We start from the raw sequence: 24,664 nt of genomic DNA, 5'->3' as shown, positions 1-24,664 counted from the left end.
AACATAGAGAATATTAATGAAAAATAAGACATACAAGAGAATGAAAGTGCCCGAGATAGCAAAGAGTAAAATAATGGACTTTCTCCGCTTCTCCATCTCTGGGTCACATTCAGTCTCTCCATTTTTCTGAAGCTGTAGTCTCCTACGGGCTCTATTGGCCGAGACAATGCGTCTCACAGTCAGCGCATTCAGTCGTAAAATTAGAATGAAAGGCAAACACAGATTTAGAATAGATCGGATGTAGTCATATGCAGCCCAAGCAGGTGATGTATAACATATAACCTTTATGTTACACAGCCAGGGTACATCGTTACTTACATACTTAGGTTCAAATTCAAAATATATGAAAATGTTTTTCATGCAGCACAGAGTAGACACTACTCCTATCACCTGTGCTGCCGCCTTCTTGGTGCAATATTTTACTTTCAGGTTCTGGCAAGATATAGCCACAAATCGATCAAAGGTAAAAGCGACGGTTAACCAGGTGGAGTTGTCAACAACTGCCATATTTACTGCAGCGCGAAAGCTGCACACTGGTGTGATAGAAAAGAAACTGGATGGGAAATAAATGCCAGCGATCCGATTTAAAATCACAGCTGCAATCATAACCAGGAGATCTGTCACTGCAATTGACACCAGGTAGTAAGCAATGCATCTCAAGATGCCACAGTTTCTTCGAGACAGGAAAGTAATCACTGCTACATTAACTGTAAGAAAAATAGAGCGTGATTTGCAATCAGAGTATTTGTGGTTCGGACCACAATCAAGTTTGTAATTTTACAGTATTTTTTTAGAAGATGCAAGATTTGAGAAGGGAAACATCATTGGGACATCATTCCTTACGTGATGAACAATTGATTTTTAAATTAAACATTGAAGTGTAAATGAATTCGAAAACAAATTCATGGTGCTACAAGGAAAATTATTTAGAAATGTTCGTGGACAGCAACAATTCACCCAGCAACAATTCATCACTATATTAATTTGGCACAAATCTCAGACCAAGAAGAAACTTTAAAAATAAATGTAATATATCACAAGCATATAAATACTGCACTAAATCAAAATCATACCAACAACGCAACATAGAATATGTTGAAGAGGTCGTCTGCAAGACACCAACACTAATTTGGCAACGAACTAAAACATAGATTATGCCTTATTTTGGATCAATCATGGCTGTTTCGACGAGTTCATGCTATGATTTACACTGTTGGAAAAACATGCATTGAACTTTTGAATATTACATTGGAACCAAACTTGCAATCTGCAACTCACCAACTTCACAGAGTTTATTCTGGGATTGGTTCAATAATAGAACTGTTCATGTGAGAGTCACCTGTCATTTCTGCTGTTGATATAAACAATTGGAATTGTCTGGTGATGAGAATTTGTTCAGCGAAAGACCAACCTAAAGTGGACCAATTCATCAGTGTTTCATTTCACCATCAAATAAATAACGTCTCCTTTCTCATTTGCATTGACAAAATTAAACCATGTAATTGAAATACAACTGATGCTAAAAGTCTAGAGATTCGTTCAATATTGGGAGAACAACGAAACGAGGAGCAGTCTAAGATATTGCAATATTTGAGAGTTTGGTGGAAATCCCACATTGGCAATCATCATACCAGAGTCATCAAGAACAGCTACCAGAAGAACGCGAGCACCAGTGAATGAAAGAAAAACAACTGTGCTCTGTGCATCAGTGGCAAATTCCAATCTTCGCTTAAAGGACAAACAGAATATTGTGACATATCTTTGAACATTTCGAAAAGAAATTGTTCCTTATCAAATAAAATCAGTCATTAAGTGTGGATAAAAATTATTCAACAGTTCAAGTCACTCAAGCAATGATAAATGAATACGTATTGCCCCTTACTTTCAAAGAAAAGTGCACACCAAATCAATATGTACGTTTGAACGATGGTGGAAAAGAAACTAAATTGCAACGATAACGTGAAAATTCAGCTGAAAAAGTATCAAAGCCGCAATGTATCCACTTTGCAAGATATTAATTGCTCGATAATTAACTAATATGTTGTTACCAATACTATAATTTAACTGGATTGCCATCGTAAGTCATTTCTACTATTATTGCCTTTAACATGGTAGAAATATTATCCAAATAGTATGCACCTTCCACAGCACACATCACAATGTTGAAGCCAAACGTTATATCCAATTGAATAGGAGAAACAATATTCGTGATGTGGTGAAGTGTTCCTGGTAAAACAGGAGAACTGATGCAGCTAAACAATAACTCTGCAGTCTTAACTAGCAACATTTCCCTGGAAGACCAATAACTGCAGGAACTGGATAGTAAATGGCAAAGATCAAACCTCTTGGTATTTCATGTATTTCTGACAGATGTTCTCAGCATTTTCCATGAATCATCCAAACATGGCTACACTTGAACATGGTTTCATATGCAATACAGGCTCCAGGGAGTTAATTAGTTAGATTTACGTTTTACCATAATTGGTTTCAAAGCCATCAGTCGTTAAGTACAGTTTTTGCTTGGCTGACCTTTCAATAGAATTGGCGAATCATTTCACGAGGCCTAAAATTGACCTGAAGTCACATGCTAAGTGATTACACGACGATCAAGATTGTGTTTCGTTCTAAAAACCATTGTTACCTGGATATTGGTGTCAGGTCCAACGCAATAGTGTTTTCCAGACACTTTAATAGGATAAGTGAATATGCCAACGAAAGCAACGTCAGGGTCTCCCATTATTCTATGCATTGATTCATGATTAAGGTGCAACATACTCCTAGTCTAGATAGATCCAGTAAAATATTCGTCCAGAACGACGGGTTTAAGATGTTCTCAACTTGGTTTTTCTCAGGGTTCTTTGTTGCAATGTCACGACAATTAAATTTAGTACAGCGAGATTAGGGTTCAGTACTGTGCATCTATAATCCATATGTCTAGATTAGAGTGGTGCTGGAAAAGCACAGCAAGTCATGCAGCATCCGAGTAGCAGGAAAATTCACATTTCGTGTAAAAACCCTTCATCAGGAAGGGCTGATGAAGGGCTTTTGCCCGAAACGTCGATTTTCCTGCTCCTGGGATGATGCCTGACCTGCTGTGCTTTTCCAGCACCACTCTACTCTAGATTCTGGTTTCCAGCATCTGCAGTCCTTGTTTTTGCCTGTAACCCATATGCTGAGATGTGCTTAATCATGTTTAAATTCAGTCCGGATTGTTCCTGTCCATAAACTTTAAAAACGATGTGAAATCTAATAAATGAGCACAGCGATATCTAGTTAGGACATCGCCAGTTGAGAAAATCTACAATATGACGTGACAGGCACACCCCTGCTCAACATATTCACGTGAAGTGAGATTTGCAGCAATGTTGCATTCAGTGTTGTCACATCCATCACAAAGCAATTATTTTCATCATTTCCAGGTCCCGTATTGCACAGATATTTTGCATTGAGATGATCATTCTTAGAACGTTTGATTTCAATTTACAAAGGTCAGTTCAACACTAATATTACGAAATGCACTGATGAACGTTTGTGACGTTTTAAGGTGAATCTTAGCAGATGCATGCATAAGCAGGGAATATGGATATGGACAGCGTGAAGGCCGAAATTACTACACGAAGGCTGCTATCGATCACTAAGTCCCCGTTTATTCACATGTGCACAGTAAGTGGCAATGATCTCGCCAGATCAGAGCTGGCTCCGAGAGTGAACAGAAGCTCTGACACTGCAGTTTATTTGTGAGCCAGTACTCCCTTATTGGTCTAGGTTAACAACCCCGATCAGGCAATTTATGTTCTACGAACTGGCTGCCTCATTCCAATCCCCACATGCATTACCTCTCCAAATCCTGAGACGGAGGCCCATTCTGTTTTCTGCAGCCTCAGTTCCTCTTGGCGCATTTTTCAGTTTCTCCCACTCTGCAATCAGCTACCGGTGATGGGAACTGGATTTGAGACTAGCTCTTACGCCTATACGTCCGTTCCCTGTGCAGCAGATTTCAATGATTGGGGACATATTTTTATGATGAAACAGAAAAAAAAATTAAAGAGACATGAGAGGCAGAGGGGCATGTTTAAAAAAAAACAGAGCATGGCCCACGTTTGGAGAGAAAGTGGTGGATACGGATACAATTGCAATTTCTAAAAGACATTTAGTTAAGTAATTGAGTAGGACAGGTTATAAAGAGCCTACTTTACAACAGAGACTGTTACAAAGTGCAGGCGGATAGGACTCGTTTTGTTTGGGATGATAGTTGGCGTGGTCTGTATGGACCTAAGGTTGTATTTCCGTGCTGTATATCTGTATGACTTGCTGACGAAACTAAAGTTCTCAGTTCGAACATGACTACTGTTTTCTTTCGATTACAACCTGTTTCATAATTTGCATCAAATCACTGCTCAATAACCATCAACCCAAGATATAATAAGAGTTCAGGGTGTGAATACAATCGTCTTGATAGTACCATCGCTTCGCGAAATGAAAGCAATAGCAATACCACAGAAGGCTACAGACTCTGCTGAAGTTAAATTCTCTGGCTTCCACTTAGTATCGTCAACCATATCCACCAATTTAATGTAGAATATCAGTATTTCTCTGATGTTCTGCAGCTCAAATGTATAAAGAAGGGTAACAGATTAAAGCCATAGAAGCCTTCCTGGGAAAAAAAAATGAGGTGTTCAGTGTGAAACTCCTGAATAAAATAAAGCAGATTGACTCTATACCTGTCTTGAATATTGATCATCCTCTCTTAATGAATGGTCAGAATTAACAAAGTTTATGACTGGATGTGGTTAGCAAATGCAGACTAAGCAGAAATAAATCCACGTTTTCAAGTGCTATTTGAAATAATTTGCAGAGTTCCCTTTACTCCTTGTCTCTCGGACGTCTACAGAAAGCATGAGCTCCCTTCCCAAGACAGGGCAGGCGAACAGCCTTTCATCAAACTGATTGACTTGGTTCTTCACCAGAGTTTCATGCATTTCAACCATTCGCCAAGCCAAAATTATTGAAAGGTTTCTGACTAGAATGAAAAAGTTGGTTTTAATCTTGATCCCACCCCCAACCCCGTCCAAATCCGCCACCACCCCTAACCCCATCCAACACCACCCCGCCTGCCCCGCTCCCAACACCGTCCAATACAGGCCCTCGCCCCAACTGTCCACAACCCCGTCCAACACCGCCCTCGTCGGTCCCCAACCCCTCTCCGGGGCAGTCGGACTGTACAAGAGTGCTGCCTATTGCAGCTGCCTTTGTGAGGTAAGTTTCCAAATAGTGCACACATGTGCGCACACACACACACACACGCACAAAACCACAGCAACGTTTTACTGTAACTTTTAGACACATTCCACGTTTGCCCTGTACAGGACAATGGTGGAGTGATAATTTGGGGACGAAGGGTTATGGTACTCCCCTCTGTAGAACTCCAGAGAAAGTGTGGGGAGTGAGAAAGAGTGGGAGGTCAGTCATTTGGAGATGGTGCCTGTTTTATCAATGTCAACAAAAGACGCAATCACTGTTGGAAACACGTCTTTGATTGAATGATTCGATCAGGACCTGTAGATCTACAGATAATCTGATTTTCGGATAATCGGTACTCGGATAATCAAGGTGCCTTTGTACACGGAAATCACAAAGGTTGTTCTTCATTGGGAACGTGTTTGTGCATCAGCAGAGTTGTCAAAAACCAATTAGCGTGCCCAAGTTCCAGCATGAAAACTGGAATCGATTCTTGTCATTTCCCAATTACCTTCCCATTGTCATAGAATCTCAGAATCATTTCAAATTGACTGAGCTCACTCTCTAACGAGTTAATTTTCCCTGAACTCCAATCGCACTGTGATTTGTGACATTACTCTGCTGTTTGACACAATGCCAGTTGACCGCTCGATATGCGGCATTTCCGCTCTCCCCTTTCCCTGTTATTCTCGAGAACTCAATGTTTGCTTTACTGGAAGTAAATATTTCCCCTTCTACTCCAAATTCACACTTTCGAAACAATGTCACAGATGAATGCATTTGTTCGGGATTGTCTGTGATTTACAATCTAACAAAGGGTGTAGAAATTGGCTTCTTACAGTGAAATGAATTTTTTTTTGGGAGTGGGGAAACCGCAGATGCATTGCTAATGTCATCAAAAGAGACTCACAGGACTGTAATTTTTTAGATTATTCCTTCCATTCTTGTGAAATCGTGTGCCTGTATTGACTGCTCTTCAGTCCCCTGGGACATCATCTGTGGACAAATATATCAATTAATGTTGTCTTGCCTCCCTCAATGTTCTGGGATAGCTCTCATCAAGACCCGGACACATCTAAATTCAAACTTTTTAAAGATGTACAACACCTTTTTCTTATTAAGAGCGACTTAGCTTAGAAATTCTACACTCCCTTCCCTGAGATCATCCTCAACAAGTCCTTCTCTTCAGTGAGTACCAAGTCAGTGTATTCGTTTAGGCCCTCAGCTACCTCTTCTGCTCGACAAGGAGATTCCCTTCTTTGTTCATGAGTGGGCCAACACTTTCCCTGACTACCCTGTTGCTTTTCATACACGTACAGGTCGATTTGGGATTCTGCTTAATCCTGTTTGATAATGACTTTTCATGACCCTTTTAGCGCTTCCAATTTCTTATGTAAGTTCTTTCCCACTTTTCTGATGTAATTCAACAGTTTCATCTGTTCCCATCCTCCGGGACCTTATGTCTGCTTCCTTTTCCATTTTGACCAAGATTATGACATGTCTCATCATCTAAGGTTCACGTCACTTACCATACCAATCTTTCATTCTCTCAAGAATGTGTCACTCCCGGCGTTTGGAATACTCCAACATGTCAGAAGTGGATTTACCTTCAAACAACAGATGTCAATCAACATTCTCCAGTTCCTGCCGAATGTTGTTGTAGTTCCCCTTCGCCAATCTAGCACTTTCTCCCAATAACTGCTGTTTTACCTCCCTATGAATACCTTAAATCTCATGGTATTATTTGCACACTGCAAGAAATTCTCCTCCACTGAAACTTCACTATCTGGCCGCGCTTATTTCACAAAAACCAGGCGAGCATAACACCTTACCTGCTTGTACTGTTGATATACTATGTCAAGAATCCCTCCTGAATTGTCCTCACAAATTCAGTTGATTTCAAGCTATGAGCACAACGTGATTCCTAGTTACAATCAGGGAAGTCAATATCACTGTCTACAAAAATCATGCTGTTTTCACATCTTTCCAAAATATATCTATGTAGTCTCTCCTCCATGTCTCACTGAATGTTTGGAGGCGCAGCATTGTGATTTCTTGTTTCCTATTCCTGAGTTCTACCCATATGGCCTCGCCATCTGGTGCACTGATACATGCTCCCTCAGCGCAGCCTTCAGATGCACCTTTACCATTAATGCAACTCCCCAACCTCTTTTATATTCCCTTCTTTTACATCTGAAACACCGTGTTTGAATATGAAACCAGAGACGTGGATCAACTCGCACCGAATGTAGATGTGAGAATGTTGCTCTAAGCCGTCAGCACACATCTGTATTCAACTGGAATTGGCACACTATAAGAAATTATACTAAGGTAAATGTACAGTCTCAGAATGGAATGGAATCATATTGCCGCTGAGCTGTTGTCATCTGGATTGACTAATGATCCATACTGAAAGCTTGCCGAGATTGGCCGCAGTTGCCTTTCTGCCCTGTGCATCTCTCAACAAATATACGATTTGCCAAGCTGTAGTAATGCATGATATCAAAAATGATACCTTCAAACCATATCATTAAGGCATAAAATAGGCATAAAAATAAGCAATTACAGAAGAATGAAAATGTAGAGATACTAGGCTGTTTGGCGTGAGAACAGACTATTTTCCGAATCTACTTTGAATTATTTTTGACCACCAAGAACAAAGAAGTGTTTAGACTTTAATTCGGCTTAACATTCGGCCGGGTGTGTGACTGCTGTCATGGAAATTAATGCAGAGCTCCATTGCTGTGGTGATGGGATCCTCAACTTGTGAAAGGACATGAGCAGTAATTGTTTGAACATATCTAATTTGTTTACCTGTGCATTTTCTGAAGCAAGTAACAATTTTTAAAAGGAAATCAAGTAATTGAAGGTAATAAATTAGTATTGCATCTGTGCACGCTCAATTATTTGTAGTAACGTTGATCAAATGTTATTTTACGCACTTCTCTAAGGATTGGAGTTCCTTTTCGAGTTGCGTTCAGGACCTGCGCAAGACCATCACGCTGGAAGCATTCAGTATTCCTGATGACTTTGTGATGTTAATGATCTAGTTGAATGAGTTAGGGCAAAGCTAGTTTAGGAGAAGGCTTTCGAGGAAATTTCCAAAGCACTACTTTACAACCACAAAGGGAGGTTGGTAGGAGCCAGCCTTTACCAAGCGGGCTGAAAGTCTCACCAAATGAGGTACATTCAATTGAACAGCGTCGGTGATCAACCTCTAACCCAAGTCCCCAGACATTATCTGGGTCTCCACATTAACCAGCCATCGCCTCTCCTTATGAAATTACTTCCCCACACTATCAACATGTGTGCGGGACACTACTATCGAGGAGGTCTTGAATCTTGGAATATTGAAGATTGAAAACAAATCATTCATGGGATGAGGACGTCGCTGCCTAGGCCAGCATTTATTGCTTGTCCAAAATTGTCCAGAAGGCAGTTAATAACCACATTTGTGCAAGAGCAGTGAAGGACGAACGCTCCTTTCTCGAAAGTCATCAAGATGGAGTTTTTGCTTTTAATTGACCAATCTGCAACGGATTCGTTGTGAATAAACTCTTAATGCCAGAAAAAAATGTTGAATTCAAATTACAACATGTGCAGTGAATTTCTTGCAAGATTTCGAACCAATGTACACAGAGCATTACCCGGGTCTCTAGATTAACAGTCAAGTGGTAATAGCATGAGGCACTTGCCTTCCCTTATAACACTGTGATTTGGCAAGTTGAAAGTGTGAATGAAGCTCTATGCGAAACAAGAAAGCCGAACACAGCCTTGTCCTATTGGAAAACTGCTATCTCGGTGGGCTAGAGAACTGTGTGAACTGATTTATGTACATTCCACAAGTTAAAGAAACCGACTTTTGTGAATGCACGACAGTTTATAGACCTTCCTCTTCCCCTTCCCCTTCCCACATGGAATCTGCTTACATAATCTGTAACAATGTCAAAACAATGTGACATACCCTTCTAAACTTTCTTTCATTATCCATGTCATTGCGCGGCCCCACACATGAACCATATCTTCCCACTCTGCTGGACTGCTCAAAGCTCTGTTGTTCGATATTGTAATGTGATGATTTTATCAATAGTTTTGATTAATGGCATATTTTACTCCGCTAAACTGAGAATTCATTCTGATGTATCTTGGCTAAAGTTTGAATTTAAATTGAAATGCCAGCTATCTTCATTGCACGTGAAAACAAATATCGATGGCTTGAACTATCACCTTGGGTAAATTAACGGTAGATTTAGAAGATAATTAACAACAACAATGTGAGATTTTATTTCAAGATTGTCTGTTAATATAGAATGCTAATTTTCACATCTCAAAACATCTTATTCTTTTCGACTCAGTTACCAACCTGTGTCACTGAGCAGCACGGAAGTAGGACATAATTACATTTACATCAGAATTATCAATTTTTTTTATTACCAGTAGAGTACGTGGTGATCAAGTATTTTGGTGCGTGATTACTCCACAGCAAATCCCGATGTTCAGTTTCATTGAAGTTTGCCTGATCATAGCACTTTAATATGGAATTCACTATTGAAATGATTGGTTCATTAAGTTCTCTCCGGGTAAATGAGCAGGTCAGAGTCTCTGACGAAACACCAGTGGCGTTGGCGCTGCTATGCTACACAATCAGCTAGATTTCCATTCGAAGGCATGAATATCCGGAAAGAGACATTGACATATGAGACTTTGAAGAAGGCAGAAGAAAAGCTTTACTAAATCTGCACATAATTCAAACTTGGCGGGGTTTACCAGACTCTTTTTTTCTCTCTCGGTAAAGTACCAGATGAATTTCTGGTCAAATTAGACAGCCTTGTATGGAGAAAGATTTGGACCTGAATAACCATTTGGTGTCACCTGACTGCGTGGCTGAATGAGGAGAAACAATTGGAAGCTTTCAGCCATTGTGCCTGCAGTATCAGCACTTTAAAAGTTTTACAAGCAATCTCTGTGGATATCTTAACCCATTCTTTAACTCATCTCTGAATTTATTCTGGGTCCCCGCATAAATAAACGGATTTATACAGGAACTCAGAAACTGAAGCATATACCCGGTTTCCTCCAGGATAAAGGATGCCTTGCTAAAGTCAGTAACTGAGTAATAAGTAACTTTCGCAATTCGGACATAGAGCACAGTTGCAAAATATACTGAATACAACAGAACAAAACTGCCTGAAATGCCAAAGAGTAAGATAATGGATTTCTTCCGTTTTTCCAACTCTGGATCTGTCTGATCCTCTCCATTGTTCAGGACACAAAGTCTTCTGCGTGCTCGATTGGCCGCTAAAATATGTCTGACTGTCAGAGCATTGAGCAGTAAAATCAGAATGAATGGAAGACAGGGGACCAGAATGGAACGAATCAAATCATATGCAGCCCAGGCCTGTGAGGTACTAACTATTAATTTTATAACACAGAACCAGGGTACGTTATTAATTATGTGCAATGGTTCAAATATAAAATATAAAAACGTGTTTTTAAAACAGCTCAACGTGCAGACGCCCCCTATAACCCACTTCGCTGTTATTTCTGAGCAGTATTTGATTTTCAGCTTCTGGCAACAAATGGCCACAAATCGATCAAAGGTGAAAGCAACAGTTAACCAGGCAGAAATATCTACGACCGAAGAAATTAGGACAACGCGGAGACTGCATATTGGTGTGATGAATAAGAAGCTGAATGGGAAATAAATGCCAGCAGTCCGGTTGATAATCACATTAACAATAATGACAAAGAGATCGGCAAATGCCATGGATACCACATAGTAAATGATGCATCCAGCGAGACCACATCCTGTTCTGTGTAGGATTATAATCACTGCCAAGTTAGCTGTAACAGCGTGAATAAAGAGGGATTAGTGAGAATTCTGCCCGGGACAGGGAGAGCAAAAAAGTCATTTGTCCAAATTTAGGAAAAATCTTCCATTTTTCAGAAATCCCTGTGAAAGCCAAACACTTGTGATGAGCTTTTGTTTCACCCATTTGACCTGACAAGTATTGATGATATAAAAGCATGAGATTTCAAATGAACCTGTTGAACTGTGACATGGTTTAATCTGGATAACATCTCCAACCATGCCACAATCATCGATGCTGCAACTCACCCTCAGAATTAATGATTACTTCTGATGGTGGTAGATATTTGTTTTCTAATCTGAATTCATGAAAGCCATCTTTTTCAGTCGCGAGTACAGAAGCAGTTAATCTGAGAGAGGAGAAACAGGCTTAAAGAGCGAGTTTTCTGGTGGGAAATAATGACTCGGCATGAGTTAGTTGCTTCAGTGATCGGAATCTACTGCATTATCAATGGTTTTATTAGTGACTCAATGCTTACAATGACTGGTGTATGAACTGGAATTGAACCTACAACCCTGTTGCTATGAAGTAATAATGCTAACCACAGAGCCACCGTGAGCCACACAGGTCCGCATTTCTGCATGGGTTTCCTCCGGGTGATCCGGTTTCCTCCCACAGTTCAAAGGTGTTCAGGTCAGGTGAATTGGCCATTCTATATTGCCCACATTGTTAGGAACATTAGTCAGAGGCAAATGGGTCTGGGTTACTTACTCTTTGAAGGGTCAGTGTGGACTTGTTGGGTAAAAGGTCTATTTCCACACTTTAGGGAATCTGATTATAAAACTGCCGGCAATAACATCTGTTGTGAAGTGCTTAATTCTTCAAGCACTACAAATAATCAATTGTCATCTCTTAGTTTCAGTGTCAGTTATCCAACATATTCAAACTTGCAACATGACAACAATGTGATAGGCCCCCTCCAAAACAAAAAAAAAACAACAGAAGTAGTCGACGTTTACATCGGCGCTAAAATGCAAGGACCTCAGGCGACAAGACAGTCAACAATATGATATATTTTTTCATTTTGCAGAACGGCTCTCTAATTCACTCATAGTGACAGTGCCCAAAGCAAAATGGACATCAATCAACAAAGCTGCATCTGAATGAGTAAATGGCGATAGCAATGTCGACAAGATTGCCACATTTTGACATTTACACCATAACAACTTTGCAATTTTCACCCACAATAGCCTTTTTATCAGCACAACAGAAAAAAAAACACAAATCGAGATGATAGTGGTACAAGCCCAAAAGATATTAAAAGGATCTGAAGAGAATGAGAATAGAACATTTGTTTCCATTTGAATAACAATATACAATAGTTAAGTATAAAATTTTCTCACAGGGCTTTTAAACGCTGCCCTGTTGTTTGATGGAGGCAACATTCAAAATTGAATTGAACATTGTGCAGCTTTACTGGGAGAAAATGGGAGAAGAGCATCTGCTGAGCGGATGCACATGAGATTGTTCGAATGCCCTCCTTCAGCGCTGGGCTATTACAGTAATTCAGTAAAGACAAGGTACAGTACAGCTATCAAATACACGTATAAGGTTAATGTGGAAACATCCGAAAGAAACTTAACTAGGAATGAAGATAAAGCATATTCGTAAAAGTGAGAATATAGGCGATTTATAATGAAAAACAAAGTCAACAAGTCAAGTAAGTAGTTCAATAAATGTGGAGAATATTCTGGACAGAAGATTTTTAAAATGCTATCTTAACATAGAAGAGACTCGCTATTGAAGAAAAACAGAGTACTTTAAGTTGGAGATGAAATATTTGCAATGTGCAAATGGGCAACTAATTTTAAACAAAGAACGTCAATTCAACAAATCAACGAATTAGGAAATAATGAGAAATCTTTACCTGATATCCCAATAGCTGCAAGAAAATTATAATAAATGGAAAACAACAGACCTTTTGGTGATACGTGCATTTCTATCGGAAGTTTTAAGCACATTGCTTGTTACACTGTACTTTCCCACAGTTATAAACGAGTCAGGCTCAAGGGGTTTAATTAGTTGGTTGAAACGTTTACAGCAACTGCCATGTATAACAAAACAAAACAGATAAGTGCAGCTGCAATTCTCCATACTTTGATGGCCTGGAACTAGAACGGGAAATGTCCAGGGATTGCAGAACGCCTGATATACGTTTCTTTTCAAAGTCCACGGCCTGGGTCTTCAGTTCATGTTTGAAAGAATGTGACTCCCTCATGGCAAAGCTTAAAGTGCGAATTCCCTTAGTTCGTTGTCACTACAATTAATTTCAATCTCTGGCTGATGTATTGCTAGCCAAATAACGCTTCGGTGCAGCCCAGCGAAGAGGTCAAATCTGGGAAAAGTTACGTCCCATAATTGCCTGGCTGGTCGAAAACAATCTTGTTCGTATCCGATTTTTAGTTCAAAGAAAGCGATGTACTTTCTGATGACCCCATGATCTCTTCCAAATAAACTGAAAACTTGATTGTTTAATTCTTCTAATTCAGTTGAAAATACAGTGGTCTATCTATGTAGAAATTAATCAAAGAAGGCAACACCTTCCAAACCCACGACCACTTCCATCCTAGAAGGACAAGTGGTGCAGATTCTTGGGAACACTACTTCATGCAAATTCCCCTCTAAGCCGCTCACCACCCTGACTTGGAAGCACACTGCCGTTCTCACTACTGGCATTATGGGTCAACACACAGTATGTGGACTGCAGCGATTCAAGAAGGCAGCTCACCAACACCTTTGATTTTACAATTGTGGATGGACTATCAATGCTGGTCTGCCAGCGACGTTCAAATCCCACAAAAGTATTTTTTAAAATCTAATTACCATGGATGCTGCAAATATGTAACAAAAACAATAAATACTCGAGAAACTTAGATGGCCAGAAGAAATCTTTTCAGAGAGAAAGTTAACATTTCGAATTCTATGTTCCTATCATTAATCAGATGAAACTGATTTCAGCGCCAGAACAGTAATGGGAATTACTGTAGAATGGAAACCACCTTATGTCTCCCCAAAGCCTGGCAATCCACAAAATCATTCACAAGGTACAACTCAGAAGTCTGACAGAGTATTCACCACTGATTTGTACGAGTGCAGCTCAGATAAAACTGGAATCATTTAGCAGCAATTGAGGGAAAAACAGCTCACAGCAAGTGTGATTTGAACTCTGGTCTCCTAGCTTAATAGTAGAGTCACCACCACTGCACCACAAGGGCTTTGTCTTCTTGTTTTGGAAGCATGTAGCTATCAAACCATCAAAAGTGGAAACAACTACCATCAGACAGAACAATCTATGAATGCCTTTATCAGTTTAAAATCCAAGCTGCAGTAGAATTGAATGATAAAAAAATTAATGGACGATATACATATAAAATACGCGTTTCTATCACAGCTATGAAAATGCCCAGATCTGTTGAAACCATGAAGACCCAATGTACCATGACATATCTGGAGATGGCTCACATGCACTGGGCCAGGATCATAATCACTGCCTAATTAGCGGGTTTAAGGCTCGGTGAATTGACGATGGGAAATGAAAGGTCACAGAGATAAAGTGGGAGGAAGAGGAAAGTGTGAGAATATGGGTATGGGAAGGATTCCCGTTCGGATCGGTGAGGACTCAATGGGCCACATGAGCTGCTTCCACATGATAAACATGCTATGATTCTAGACATGAGGTTATAAGTGCACAAAAGAGCTTATTTGAATAATATTCACTGTTGTAAATTGTCACGTCACTTGCTCATTGCATTCTGCTTGTTGTATTCAATTTTTTTGATTCTGGTATAGATATATATCTCTGAGTACAGGAGTTTATCTCGTACAGTGAAGAGCTGGCAGGAAATTTCAAGGCTTATATGCAGTTTGGCGACGTAGTTCGAGAAAATACAATCATCAATACCCTTATTCAACATGTAAAACGGGTGATCACAAGAACAGCCTGAGAGGTTGACAAATGTAAGGAGCGGAGTTTGACACTGACCAAGCAGCTTATATTTCATACGGGACAGACAAAATGCTTTCCATGCGGAGAGCAATAAGGAAAAGGGCAATTGAAAAATGGAGAGAAATTGATCTGCACGGAAATTATGAGAGGCATGACTCCAGATAATCATTTGATAGTATTGCAAAATGGTGACGGCAGCGTTTGAAGCAAGTCATGTACGTAGCGTTTCCAGGTTTGAAAGGTATCTCTATTACTTCTGAGTCAAAACATTGTTGTTTATAGTGCCATTCTAAGACAGGAGTACCTCGGTAACGCTTGAGGTATATCTTTTCACATAGGTTGCTGAACTGAAGCAAAATCGAAATACAGTGTGTGTACAGAATCAGCACCAATTTAATGGAGAGCTGTCTTTCATATTCCAGCACAATGAACAACATGTATACAGGGCAAAATTTAAGCAATATAATGATGACAGTCTTGAATAAATAGATTTGTGCTTTGTGTGTGATGATTTACACAACAAAAAGCATCAATAAACAGTACAGTTAAGTTTATATCATGGTAGGGAATGATAGTACTCACACAGTAAGAGAATCCACAACGCAAATCAACCAAATTTTCTGCATAATAAACTGTGACAACAGAAGTAAGAAACAAGAAGAGGTTATTGTGGCTCAGTGAAGTGCCTGTAACTGTGGCACACTACCACAAACTGTGCCAGAGTCCATATCTCTGAGGCTTGAATCTCCATTGCTCAGGACGTTTGTCATGATATCTCTGAACAGATTGATTTGTGAAAAGAACCTGGAACCAAATTTCCAACATGATTTTGAATGAAAATATATGCACACTGTCAGCATCATTAACAGATCTGAATTATATTGAAGAATGAGATGTGAGCAAGCAGTGGAAAAATACAAAATGTCGAGGGGACATGACTTTAGTATTTGCATGTTAGCCTATCGATAAGGGCAACTTTATATACCTTGAATGTGAACACACTGTATCTCAAAACATTTTAATGTCACTATGAGGAAGGTGAAACATACAACAGGAATGAAGGCTCATTATGGCAGTAAAGAATAAATGGAGGGTTGAAATGGATATTTGGAAGAAATGATGCTCGTCGTGGGTGATGGATATACCTGTTAAAGGTTAAAAAAAAGTTTGTTCAATTAATAGACAAGTGATCCACTGAGATGTGGAAATAACATGACCAGCATGGAGAAGTACTCGATGAAAATGCAAAAATGAGAAGTATGCAAAGAATCCCATAACTAGCAGTTGGCTCAGAATCTATATCTGGAAGCCCGGTTGTTAAAAGAAAGGATTAGTAAATGACAAAAACTAAGCCTTTTGGTAATGAATACATTTCTGTTCAAATTTCTGAATATCTCCTTCACCATGTTCAGAGATGGTCACGTTTACTCTTCTAGTCTTTCTCCATTGAGAAATTTATTTGCTTTTGCCTGTTAAATCCATGGCACGAATTGAAAGATGGAAAAGTAGTGCAAAGTTGTAAAGTTGTTACTGTTCTTACCCAGGTATGCTGATCAAATGGATATTTTTGCAAATGCATTTTGTCCAATATTGAAACAAATGGAGACAATAAAAAGCTAGTCATGCTTTTCGTTTGCTCGCCACAAGGAAAATATTAAATTAAAAATGGGAGATATATCGTGAAAGTCCAAATTTGAATCAAAGAACTATTACTTTAAGCTCCTCGATGGTGAACTCAATGATGATTGCACAATTTACAACTGAGCATGAACATATTGAATAAATACATTGATAACTTTCAGTGTACAGACATTCACCGCAAAACTTTACTGTCAGTGTGGGAAACAACACAGCATCAAGGTCAAGTCCAGTTTTAAATAACAGCAAAATTGACAGAAGTAACGTTCAGAATCGGCAGCATCTATTGCCATATGTTGCCCGACATGCTGAGTATTCTCCAATTTCATGTCATAAACAATCTGTGCTCTGTGTTATATGATTATTTGAACAGGAATAGTTCAGCACATATTAAGTCATAACGTGTGTCATTAGATCAGCATAGCACTTTATCCTTCATTCAGATCAGGTTATGTAATGTCTGATTTGGCGTGGACTTCAGTCTGCTTTACGTGCATTGCAAGAACGTTCAGTTCACTCTAGTCCCACCTAACCGCCTGGCTCTTCAGTTATCCATTGACAGTTCTGGATTCCTGGTCCTCATATTTCTATTTTCACCGAAGACAGTTAAATACTCTACACTTCCACATACAAGCAATGCCACTTAATTACTCTTAACATGTTGTCTTGTACACAAATCGAACATTTTTTATTGATCGCCGCTTTCCTCAATTAACATTTTAATTGATCAATTTATGCTTTAATACCACTACATTATCCTTCATATAACTCTGTTCCCATGGGTCAGCTCATGTGCCATAGCCATGTCTGAATTTAGCAGAAGGACTACAGCAGCAAGTAGAAGGGAATACATTTATGGCATTGCATTAGTTCACTTTGAAATTGTATAAATTTCTGACCGGCATTTTCCATCTGGTTTAACATATTGGCAATATCATGCACATGCTGGTGTTCCATTGGCACTAGGGACATATGCTATCTTTGCTGACATAAGCTGCACAGCTTTTTATTTGACTGTGCTTCATCGAGTTATCTGAGTAAACTGTCCTTATCTGGCTGTTGACAGGAACATGTTCTCGGCCCTTTCATAACTGATACCTTAAAATTTTCTTCATGCATTTCTTTGGGGAGGAAGCTTGCAACTTTGCGTCCTGGATGCATTCAGTGTTGGATTCTTGGAAGTCCTGGCAATAGCAGGATCACAAATTATTTTTACAAACGATGTCTTCTTGTCACAATATGAGCAGTGCCACTCCAATTTTACAATCAGTTGTATATATCTGCATTTTGTTTCTAACAGATCTCTGTGCAATAACTCAGTTGGGTGAACATAGAAATGCAAGGTCCACAACTGGCTGTGGCAGCTCCTCTTCAAAGAAATGGCAGCGTCTGTCCTGATTACGAAATTGAAATGCTAACTTACCATTGTAATATGCTATGTTGCTCGTCATTAACTCAAAGTTGGCGAATGATGAATTGTATTGACACCGTGTTGAACGTCTAGGAGGGTTTTATAGAGAAGTAAGCAAATAGCAGAAAATGTGTTGCTGGTTAAAGCACAGCAGGTCAGGCAGCATCTAAGGAACAGGAAATTCGACGTTTCGGGCAAAAGCCCTTCATCAGGAGGGCTCATCAGGAGGACGTTTGCCCGAAACGTCGAATTTCCTGTTCCTTGAATGCTGCCTGACCTGCTGTGCTTTAACCAGCAACACATTTTCAGCTCTGATCTCCAGCATCTGCAGACCTCACTTTTTAGTCGAAGTACACAAATAGCTCAACTTAGGAATGGGGCATTCTGGACCTGAGATTGGGTAATGAGCTCGGCCAGATGGTTAAAGTTTCAGTAGGGGATTACTTTAGGAATAGTGATCACAATTCCATAAGTTTGAGAATAATCATGGACAAAGATGTGGGGGGTGCTCAGGAAGACTGCTAAATTGGGGGGAGGCAGACTATACCAAAATGTACTAGGAGCTGGGGAATGTGATTGGGATCAGCTGGTTGAAGGTAAATCCACATTTGAAATGTGGATGCCAATTAAAGAGAGGTTGGTTATAGTGCAGTTGAGACATGTTCCTGTGAAAATGAAGCACAGAAATGATAAGGTTAGGGAACCATGTAAAAAATGGTGCAATTGTGAGATGAGCTAAGAGGAAAAAGGATGCATATATAAGTCTGGACGACTGAAGAAAACGAAGCTTTAGAAGAATATTGGGAATGTAGGACGAGTCTGAAACGAGGAAATGAGAGGGCCGAATGGAGGCATAAGATATCTTTAGCAAACACCATTAAGGAAAATCCCAAAGCCTTTTATTCGTATATAAAGATCAAGAGGGCAACGAGAGAAAGGGTTGGCCTACTCAGGGACAAAAGAGGAAAGTTTTGCGTGGAGTCAGACAAAATGAATGAGATTCTTAATGAGTACTTCGCATTATTACTGACTGAGGCGAGGGAAATGACGGGAGCTGAGGCGAGGGATAGAGATTTGATTACTATAGGATAAGTGGGCAGAAGGAGAGAGGAAGTGTTGGACACTCTAAAACACATTTAGGTTTACGAGTCCCCAGGTCTGGATGGGATCTCCCAGGTTACTGTGTGAACCGAGAGACGAAATAGCTGGAATCTCATCAGATATCCTTGCATCATCCTTGAACACGGGTGAGGTCACAGAGGACTGCTAACGATGACCCTTGCTTAAGAAGCGGAGCAGGGATATGCAGGCATTTATAGGTCGGTGGGCCTCTCATCAGTGGTAGGGAAGTTGCTGGAGGAGGTACTGAGTTATAGGATTTATTTCAATTTAGAAGAAAATGGGCTTATCAGTGATAGGCAGCATGATGTTTTTCACGAAAGGTCATGTCTTACCAACGAAATAGAATTCTTTATGGAAGTGACAAAGTTGATTGATGAGGGAACGGCTGTAGATGTCATAGACATAGACTTCAGTAAGCCGTTTGATAAGGTTCCCCATGGTAGGCTGTTGGAGAATTTGAGGTCCCATGGTGTTCAGGATGTGTGAGCGAAGTGGGTAAAGGACGGACTGTGCAAGAGGAGACAGAGAATAGCAGTGGAAGGGAGTTTCTCATTATAGAGACCTGTCACCAGTGGTTTCCCCCAGGGATCAGTGCTGGGACAACAGTTGTTTATGATATACGTAAATGACTGGAGGAAAGTATAGGTGGTGTGATAAACAAGATTGCAAATGTCACTAAGATTGATGGAGTAATAGATAGTGAAGAGGACTGTCAGAGAATACCGTAGAATATAGATAGATTGGAGAGTTGAGCAGAAAAATAGCAGATGAAGTACACTCTGGAAAAACATGAGTTCATGCATTTCGAAAAGGCGAATTAAAAAGCGAACTATACCGTAAATTATTTACATTAGAAAGGATGTTGAGGGGGGAACCTGTTTGAGGTCTACGAAATCATGAGAGTTATAAACAGGGTGGATAGCAAGGAGCTTTTCCCAGAGTTGGTGTATCAACTATCATGGACCATGAGTTTAAAGTAAGAGGGCAAATCTTAGGGGGGATATGCATGGAAAGTTCTTTACGCAAGGGTGGTGGTAGAGGCGGGCACAATAGCATCAGTCAAGATGAATCTCGACAGATACATGAATGGTTACGGAGCAAAGGATTACAGTCCTTTATAAAATAGGCGACAGGTTTCAATAGCGGATCTGGATTGACGCAGGCAATATTTGAGCAGCTGGCAAGGACAGTGAAGGATTACTGTGACTATTATTTGAAATGCAATGGCGATATCAGCAATACACAGCGTCAGAATGATGGTAGCGCTCTTGACTCATCCACATGACTGAAGGTACACCTGTTATTTTGGACGTCTGTGAATATTTGACACAACTTCAACAAGTTACTTCGTTTTGGACATTGGTGTGGACCTCATGGCCGGAATTGTGCCCATGTTTATGATTGCTGAAGGAAATTAGGAATGGGCAACAATGGCTGCAGTAGTTTGCAACAGTCTCCAAACAATCCTCCTGACTGAATCACACTGTTAATTCAACTTTAGTCTTCGAAGCTCTGGACAAATCCTGAATAGGCAGGGGCAAGAAAACTGGAAATCAGCTGGAAACAAGTTACCACACTGACTGTTATCATCATGCAATATTCCTCGGCATTTCTCAATTGACGCCTTTGGCAATGACTAAAAAGCCTCTTTCATGAAGCTACGTGTCAAAAAAGCATGTGCAGCCCAAAAGAAGACAAATGATTTTTGACTGATTCCTAATCAATGTTTAAATATTTTAAAGAACAGGTTCAAATTAAATTTATTTGGTTCATCTCTAATTTTGCTCTGCATTACAGCACATATAAGTGGGTTGATGCAGGGACTCAATAACTAGATCAAATATCTAGTTTGTTCCAAATGTAATGTGGAATTACACAAAGTGGATCCTGAGGAATAAGTAATATTCACAATTCGAACATAGGGAAAGTTTATGAAAAATAACGCATATAAGAGAATGAAACTTCCTGATATGGCAGATAGTAAGATAATGGACTTCCTCTGTTTCTCTACCTCTGGGTCACAGTGAGTCTATCGATTGTTCTGAAGCTGGAGTCTTCTATGGGCTCTATTGGCCATGAAGTGCATCTTACAATCAGCGCATTTGGTAAAAAAAACGTAGAATGGAAGGGAGACACGGATTTAAAACAGGACGGATCCAGTCGGATGCAGTCCAAGTAGTAGTTGTATTACATATATGCTTAATTCTACACAGCCAGTGTATATTGCTAATTACGTACCAAGGTTCATATTCAAAATATATGATAATGTTTTTCATACAGCATAGAGTAGACACTACTAACACCCATGTTGCTGCCTTCTTGGTGCAATATTTACTTGCAGGTTCTGTTATGATATAGCCACAAACCGATCAAAGGTAAAAGCGACAGTTAAACATGCAGAGTTGTCAAAAACCGCCATATTTGATGCAGCTCGAAAACTGCCCACTGGCGAGATAGAAAGGAGCCTGGTTGGGAAATAAATCCGAGTAGTCCGATTTTAACTCATACCTGTGACCATGGCCAGGAGATCTCTCACTGCAATAGATAGCAGGTTGTAAGCGATGCATCTAGACTGATCACAGGTTCCTCGAGACTGGATTGGAATCTCTGTTAGATTAGCTGTAAGAAAGACAGAGTGATTTAAACTCAGATCATTTGTGGTTCTAATCACAATCAAGTTTCTCATTTTACAGCAATTTTGCGAAGAAATAAGACTTGAGAAGGCAGTCACAATTGGGACGTCATTCCTTACATGAGGAAAAAATTGATGTTTGAATTAAACATTGAAGCATAGCTGAAGTAGAAGCCAAATTTATGATGCGACGAAGAAAATCGTTTAGAAACCTTCACAGACAACAACAGTTCACCCAGCAACAATAAAACACGATTTATTTGTGACCCAACTCAGGGCAAGAATTTTTTAAATGCAGTTGATGTATTGCAAGTGTATAAATACTGAAGTAAAGCAAAATCATGCTTACGACGAATCAAAGAATATCATGAAAGTGGTCGGCTGCAAAATACAACAATAATTTGGCAACGAACAAAAACATGGATTATGTCTAATTTTGGATCAAAAATGGCTATTTCAATGAAGCCATGTAATTGTTTTCACTGCAGGAAAAGCAGACATGGAACTTTTGAATATTACGTTGGAAACAAACTGGCAAGATGCAACTCACCAAATTCACGGAGTTAATTTTGGGATGGATTCAATGATAGAACTGATCATGTGAGAATGACCTGTCATTTGTGCTATCGATATAAACCATTGGAGCTGTCTGGTGATGAGAATTTGTTCAGAGAAAGACCTTCCTGCAGTGTAGCATTTCATCAGTGGTTCATTGCACCGTCAGGGTAAATAATGCTTTTTTTTCCTCATTTGCACTTGCAAAAATTAAACCTTTGAAATGAAATACAACAGATGTCATTATGTCCAGAGATTGATTTAATATTGGGAGAACAACAAAACTAGAAACCGTTTAAGACATTGCCAATTTTGGAGTCAGGTGGAAATCCGACATCATCAATCATCACATCAGAGCCATCAGGAACAGTCAATGTAGAATAAGAGTGCAAGCAACAATGACTGTAAGAAAAAAAAACGACAGTGCTCTTTGCATTGGTGGCAAATTCCAATAATCACTTCAAGGACAAACAGAATATTGTTATGTATAGAGTCATAGAGTCATAAGATGTGCAGCGTGGAAACAGACCCTTCGGTCCAACCTATCCATACCGACCAGATATCCGAACCCAATCTAGTCCCACCTGCCAGCACCCCGCCCCTATCCCTCCAAAACTCTTGTTATTCATATACCCATCGAAATGCGTCTTAAATGTTGCAATTGTACCACCCTCCACCACTTCCTCTGGCAGCTCATTCCACACACGCACCGACCTCTGCGTGAATAAGCTGCACCTTAGGTCTCTTTTATATAATTCCCCTCTTACACTAAACCTATGCCCTCTAATTCTGGACTCCTCGACCCTAGGGAAAAGACTTTGCCTATTTCCCCGATCCATGACCCTCATAATTTTGTAAACATATATATTGTAAACGAATATATTGTTGCCAATACTGCAATTGAATTGGATTGCCATTGTATCTCATTTCTACTATTATTGCCTTTAACATGATCCCACTCTGTTGGACTGCTCAAAAGTTCGTGAATGATATTGTACTGTGACGATTTTATCAATAGTTTTGATAAGTGAAATATTTCACTTTGCCAAACTGATCATTCATTCTGATGTAACTTTGTTAAATTTTGAGTTTCAGTTGAAATGCCCACCATCTACCATTGCATGTGAAACCAAATATAAACTTTTGAACTATAACCTTCTGTAAATTAATGTAGATTTAGAAGAAAATTGTGAGCAGCACATGTGAAATAGTATTTTAGGGCTGTATGTTAATATGGAATACTAATCTACACATCGCAAAACATCTTATTGTTTTCTATTCAATTACCAACTTGTGTCACTGAGCAGCACAAAAGTCGGATGTTATGATCTGCCTGTGACTTTGAATTGCTCACTAATGGGTCGAGATGTTACAAGAGCGTTCCTGCACATGACTGATCTGTGGATCAGTGGATTGCACATGGAGTAAGTAAGTATGAATACTGGAAGCGAAAGCCCACTCAGAATAGGTCACATGACTGTACATTACACATCCTTCAATTATTTCAGCATGCCATTATCAAAGTATGTGTGAGACACTATATGGGTCAATAGGACACAGTATGCTTTCGACAAAGAAAATAAAGAATCGATTACAATGTGCAACACATGCACACAATTTATTAATTTGACCAAATGGATATTATACACCTCCTTTAACGATTTAAAAATTATTAGAATTATCATAAGTGAACGCAGAATGGACCCCACTATCACTTCAGTCACTTCCTCTGGCCTATTACCTAAGCGAAGGGCAGGTTCTGCTCTTGGTTATGTATTAGTGACAGGTCGGAGAAGTGGGTGGAGCGATACGTGGGAAGGAAGATGGGCAGGTGGGATAGGTCATGAGCGTGTTGCTGAGTGGGAAGGTGTGAACTTGGCTAAGGTGGAGGGAGGGGATATGAGGAAACTTGTGAAATCACATTAATGCCATGTCTTTGAACGTAACTGAGGTGGAAGACATGGCATTTTTCCACCATGCATCGGGTAGTGAGGGAGTGGCTATGGAATAGGCCCAGCACTGCATATCTTTGGCTGAGTGTGAGGGGGGAGCTGGTGTGTTCGGCAATGAGGCGATGGCGTTGGTTGGTGTGATATTGACCTGAGACGTTCCCTGAAGCATGCTACAAGTAGCCGTGCTGTCTGATCAAGGAAAGGAGACCATATCTGGAGTAATGGATACAGTAAATGAATTTTGTGGAAGTGCAGTGTAAAACCCTACGGGATGTGGAAGGCTTTGGGTCCTTGAACTCG

This window comes from Hemiscyllium ocellatum, chromosome 27 (genome assembly GCF_020745735.1).
Source record: "Hemiscyllium ocellatum isolate sHemOce1 chromosome 27, sHemOce1.pat.X.cur, whole genome shotgun sequence".
Classification (NCBI taxonomy): domain Eukaryota; kingdom Metazoa; phylum Chordata; class Chondrichthyes; order Orectolobiformes; family Hemiscylliidae; genus Hemiscyllium; species Hemiscyllium ocellatum.
Note: the sequence above shows the minus strand (reverse complement) of the source record.